At 43.9% G+C, this 6313-nt stretch overlaps 1 long non-coding RNA gene across 1 annotated transcript; it reads left to right on the top strand.

Annotated features, from left to right (window-relative positions):
* Window positions 1-2088: 2088 nt before the first annotated feature.
* Window positions 2089-4273, top strand: LOC130125505 (uncharacterized). The gene is made up of 3 exons (XR_008811438.1): window positions 2089-2277; window positions 2823-3005; window positions 3388-4273. It is a non-coding gene; the product is annotated as an uncharacterized LOC130125505 (long non-coding RNA).
* The last annotated feature ends 2040 nt before the right edge of the window (window positions 4274-6313 follow it).

Below are 6313 nucleotides of genomic sequence, written 5' to 3'. Positions count from 1 at the left end.
AAGGCTACTTAGTGGCTAGTCGTGTTGCTAAGGCTACTTAGTGGCTAGTCGTGTTGCTAAGGCTACTTAGCGGCTACTTAGCAGCTAGTCGTGTCGCTAAGGCTACTTAACGGCTAGTCATGTTGCTAAGGCTACTTAGCGGCTAGTCCTGTTGGTAAGGCTACTTAGCGGCTAGTCGTGTTGCTAAGGCTACTTAGCGGCTAGTCGTGTTGCTAAGGCTACTTAGCGGCTAGTCGTGTTGCTAAGGCTACTTAGCGGCTAGTCGTGTTGCTAAGGCTACTTAGTGGCTGGTCGTGTTGCTAAGGCTACTTAGTGGCTAGTTGTGTTGCTAAGGCTAAGAAGCTTTTCACTATCGGCGAAGAATTGATTCTGCCTGCTGCCAAGAACATGTGCCGTGAACTGTGGGTTGAAGCTGCAGCTGCCAAGGTGGCAGAGGTTCCTCTTTCAGCTACCACACTTTCAAGGAGAACTGATGAAGTTGGGGAGTCACAATGTTGTTATATGTATGTAATGTTAATGAGAGGAAAATATGTGCTGTGTATTAATATCCAAACTTTACTTTAAATGTTATGATACTATTGATTTATAAGCCTAAACTATACTCCGGTCGTTATTAACCCCCCCCCCCCCCCTCCAGTCTGCCAGAATATTGTTTATTAAGCCGGTCCGCGGTGCAAAAAAGGTTGGGGACCCCTGGGTTACAGCTACCGAGGGTCCTGGCACGGGAAACCGCTGATTCACCCAGATACCGTCGGAAGAAAATTTGTGATTGGTCCATTTCCCGTTCCATCATATTAACCCACTGTTTGCCAAGACATATTAGCCCAAGTTAATAACGACGATGTAGAAGTTATTACTGTTATTTCAGTGAATGAAAATGATTAAAAATATTTATTAGGTATACAAAAATTCTCTCAACATCATTCTTGGGTATTCACTGAATACCTTGAAGGTCCATAGGGTTCCCCTCTGAACCACACACACAACCCCCTAAAACCTCCCTATATACACACCAAACCAGTAATCCTGCAATACTTAGAAGGAAAAATAAAGATAGCAAAAAGATTAAAGATGGAAATTTTTCACAACCACCCTCACACGTCTGCTCAGCATGCTCACTCACTCTTCAGCTGAGAGAGAGAGAGAGAGAGAGAGAGAGAGAGAGAGAGAGAGAGAGAGAGAGAGAGAGAGAGAGAGAGAGAGAGAGAGAGAGAGAGAGAGAGAGAGAGAGAGAGAGAGAGAGAGAGAGAGAGAGAGAGAGAGAGAGAGATTGAGATTGAGATTGAGATTGAGATTGAGATTGAGAGATTGAGAGATTGACCAACTGTATCTGGACAGGGTGTCACCTTGTTCAGTGATGGTAAGCCCAGAGAGAAGCAGCCCGGTCCTGCAGCCAGTCAGGACGACGTGAGGTCATTTACACTTTCTACAGAATAGAATAGAATAGAATAGATTGTTTAAATGTATGAAATAATGTGAAGTGTCGTTGTGTTTTATTCTGACGTAGGGGAAATGATTATTATTGTTATTATTATTATTATTGTTGTTGTTGTTATTATTTATTATTCATTACAAATCTGTGTGCTGCTGACCAACATTGAGCTGAACATGTGTCCTAAACTGTGTAGGCTGATCCCAGTGATGGTCTCACCTATGCCTCCGTCTCCTTCTCTAAGAAGAAGAAGCAGAGCAGGGCTGAAGGACAGGTAAGCCGTCTGATGTGGATTCTCTATAGAGGAGACACGGGGAAGAGGGCCAGACAGTATTTAGTCCCAGGTTAGTGGGACACACTATCGCCTCCAGACATGACGGCCACAACTTTTATACTCTGAGCATTTGTTCCTGGTGTGTAGCTGTTCACCGTTGTCAGGTAGAACCCATGTACCCATATTTCAATGGATGAAGATCATTCATTTGTAAATGATGACAAACATTCAACCGAGAGAGACGTTTTGTGTTGTGTTGTGTGTGCTTGTGTCATTTCATGGGCTGTTGTGTTTGAGCGATGTGTAATTTGGTGTTGTGTCCTCTCGTGTCGTGTGGTGTTTTGTTGTATTGTGTCTTTCTTTGTGTCATTGTGTGTTGTGACGTGGTGTTGTGTCTCCTCGTGTGGTGTGCTGCTCCGTCCTACAGGGTCTGGGTGGTGATGATGATGATGATGAAGAAGTGACGTATCACACTGTGAGAGCTCCTCCTTCCTCTGCCGCGGTCTCTGATGATGCCAGTGTCCTCTACGCCACTGTCAACACACACACACAACATGGGAAAAACTAGAAGGTACATTTCCTGCAGCAAAGTTTGGACTAGCTGAGGGTTTACTGTCCCCATAACAGGCTTTTAATGCTACGGTCTCCTTGGCAACACCTCTGGCCATTGGTTCTGATGGCAGTGATTAAATAAATGAACAAATGAATGAAGAAAGAAAAGTGAAATGCTTACGTAAGACTCTGGAAATGGGTTATAAAGCAACTGGGCTAAATAATCTAAAATAGGTTGGGCTAAGGAGGAATTGGAAAAGAATATTATTCAGACAACAGTTTTATAAAAGAGAAACATGGCCGACATTTATTAAACATAGTAATATCAACACAAGTGCACTTTGAATGGTCAATAAGAAAAATAACAAGGAATAAGGGTCAAACCCCTTTGGTCTGTCTGCAAAGTCTTTTCAGTGTGTGGACTCAGAGCTCTGGTCAAAAAGGGAAAATATGAAAAGATGAAAGTCTGAAACTACCCGGGTAGTGTGTGTGTAGTGTTCATTCAAAAAATAGAGAGATCTCCAAAACGGTCTTATCTGTCTCTCCTGGTCGTCCTCAATGGAGAAGCGAGACGCCACTCTTCCACGTGCTGTCCACGCCTCGTGGGTCACAGGGCTCGCTGCTCCCTTCTCTTGGGGAAGGAATCCAGCACACAAAGACCAACCGGAGAACCCGGGCAAAGAAAGAAAACAGGTCTCCAAGCAAGCAATCCTCTCCAATCCAAACGGCATTAATTAACTTAAACTGGTAAACTTAAAGGAGTAAAGGTAACAAAGGCATAAATGTTGTATCTCTGCTCCAGCTTCTGCGAGTTGGGCTTTTGTTCCTTCGTCTGCAGCTCAAGAAAAGTCTGCAGTTAATCTGTTTCAACTCTCGTTCTGATCTGACAAGGCCTGGCAATTGTCCATTTGGACAGGCTGCTAGCGCCCTCTACAGGGGACTGCGGGGACATGCATTAACTCTTTCTAGGGCAGCTAAAATCATGGGGGTTACATTTATCGTTTAGCATATGCCTACAGCATTTCACAAAGTTGAATACATCTGCACATCTCATAAAGTTAACACAACGTGTTTATGTGTGAACACAGCCTCTGTGTTTTTGAACATGTTTCCCCCTTTTTCCCCGCAGTTGTACCTGTCCAGTTACCCCGCTCTTCTGAGCCGTCCGGGTCGCCGCTGCACCTCCTCTGCTGATCCGGGGAGGGCTGCAGACTACCACATGCCTCCTCCAATACATGTGGAGTCGCCAGCCGCTTCTTTTCACCTGAGAGTGAGGAGTTTCACCAGGAGGACGGAGCGCTTAGGAGGATCACGCTATTACCCCCAGTCCCCCCTCCCCCCTGAACAGGCGCCACGACCGACCAGAGGAGGCGCTAGTGCAGTGAACACCACACATACCCACATCCAGCTTCCCACCTGCAGACATCTCCAATTGTGTCTGTAGGGACCAAGCCGGAGGTAACATGGGGAATCGAACTGGCGAACCCTGTGTTGGTAGGCAACGGAATAGACCACTACGCTACCCGGACGCCTCGAGTCCAAAGTTTTAATCTGTGTGTTGATGACCAGCTGTAGTAAAGGTTTCCAGCTGGCCCGCTACCAGCCAGCAGTAGCAGAGCACAGGGCTTACACACCGGATTGCAGAAGTAGGACTGATGTAGCAAGAATACACAGCATGATATCAGTATCACATTCCCAGCTGAAGAGCTCGGTTACAATTCAGAACTCGTGTGTACATATTCTGCGGTGTGTTGTTGTCAAATCTGACCATTTGAGCCACCGTACTCCCCCCAGAGCAAATATGGTGTTGAGGCTTTGCTCAAGGGCACTTGTGGGGCAATAATGGTGAACAACATCACTGACTTGATATTAGACGCCATGCAGTCATGACATCTCTGCATTGGTAGCTTCATTCTTCTGACGATGCTTCTGTCCACACTCACAACATGTCAGTGGTTGGTCAACCTCTCCACTGCTGGTCTGTGGTCTGTAATCCACGTTTGTCACTGGCTGTATTCACAAAGGTGAATGTGTTTTCTACACATTTGTTGTGCTACAACCAGTTTTGCATCTCTCCTGGTTTTCTGTCTTGTGTCAAGCTACACTGGCTTGTGCGTGGTACATTGTTATGAAGACAACATGCATTAGTCCTGCTTATTCAGAAGCCATCAGGTCTTTGATAAGCTCAATATGACAGTGTGTAAACATGTGAAACCCTGCTACCTGATTGCATCAGTGCTCTGCCATTCTTCACACTGTAGGTGTTTGTTGTGTAAAACAAGAGATGTGGTGTGATGTTCTTCTCACAGAGTACTCATTTGCATAAGTATATGTGTAAATACTGCTTCAGATGCAGCCCAGTTGTGAGACCCCCTCAGTTTTCATGAGGTCATTAAGTTTTACTGTCACATTTATTAAAAACTGACAGTATGACACCAAATGATGCCCGTGCTCAACAGACTGTATTCATATGCAATGGAAAACATAGTTAAGTCTATCATTTGTTACTTGTTGGTTTTACTTTATTGGTTAAATATCATAATTGTAATCCTACACAATTAAACACTTAATTTCAAAGCAGTTATTTTTGTTTTTACTTTTACAACGGGTTGTTTACGATAGATGAGGGAATAAAATTGACAGTTCAACATGTTTGTAGTTTTACACGTTTTTTTGTGCTGTATATTTATTCTTTTAATGAGTATTTGTAGAATGTGTTGTTAAGGAAGTCTTTGGGAAAGTGCTTTATTCGTCCACAAGAGGGCGGAGTGACGCAAAAAGAGGCACAGCCATAAAAGTAGAGCAGAGCCACCAAATGTAAAACTGCAATGCACATAAAGGAAGCTTATTAGTTTAATTAATGACAATTTGGGGCATCAAACAGTCACTTCAGACATGCTGTTGAGTTCAGGGGTGAATGTGTTTCCTGTTAGTTTGTAGTTTATCAACAGTCATATTTTGTTGTTGTTGATTTTACATGTGTAATAGTGTTGAGCTTTTTATAATTAAATATCAAGTATTTGAAGTTGCCTCTAAGTGTGCAGGTGTGAAAATGCATCTGTTCCTATTAAATCAATGGTTTGAATCCTTGTGGACCAACTTTCCTGAGGCTTCACTTGGCGCTCACTTGATTGGCAAATTTATCAACCACAAAGTCTTGATGCATGTTCAAGACTCCAGGTAAGAAAGTCAAAGAAGGTTGAATCAGTTCATCTGGACACACCGTTTACTGACAGATACGTTTCATCACTGACGGCACGTGGCGCCGTGGTTAGTGCTGTCACCTCACAGCAAGAAGGTCCTGGGTTCGAAGCCCGGGGTAGTCCAGCCTTGGGGGTCGTCCCGGGTCGTCCTCTGTGTGGAGTTTGCATGTTCTCCCCGTGTCTGCGTGGGTTTCCTCCCACAGTCCAACGACAAGTAGGTTGTACTAACCTGCCCCTAGGTATGTGTGTGTGTGTGTGTGTGTGTGTGTGTGTGTGTGTGTGTGTGTGTGTGTGTGTGTGTGTGTGTGTGTGTGTGTGTGTGTGTGTGTGTGTGTGAAAGATCATCGTACCAGTGAAAATGAGAAGCAGATTGTACTCCATGTTAACAGCAATGACACCTCACCCACAACTTCCTTCTTCTTCTTTCCTGAAAGAAAGCAACATGAAGTTCATCAGCAGTGGTGTCTGGTGTGATAAAATACACCTGCTCACTGCTGAGAAGCAGAACTAACCACAGGAGATATATCTGTCTCTGTACCAACACCCAGTCCACATACAGACCGACAGAAGACAGACAGACAGAGCAGAATGGCTGAGTTGAGAATGAGTGAAACATCATTATTTCTGATAATACTGTTTCCTGCAGCAGGTAAGAACACATTTTAATGTATTTTAGATAACAGCTTATGGATAAATAACAACATTCAGCAACATCGTATTAATTTCTGCTCAACATGGAAACATTATTACATAATGTATTAATCACTCTTCATTCTGTGAGCATCGTTCATTATGATGTTATTTAAAACATGCTGAATGGTTCATATAGTGAATTCCTGAAAGTCAAGATCT

This window comes from Lampris incognitus, chromosome 15 (assembly GCF_029633865.1).
Source record: "Lampris incognitus isolate fLamInc1 chromosome 15, fLamInc1.hap2, whole genome shotgun sequence".
NCBI classification, from domain to species: Eukaryota; Metazoa; Chordata; class Actinopteri; order Lampriformes; family Lampridae; genus Lampris; species Lampris incognitus.
The sequence above is the reverse complement of the archived record's forward strand: the minus strand, read 5'-3'. Positions and strand labels throughout refer to the sequence as shown.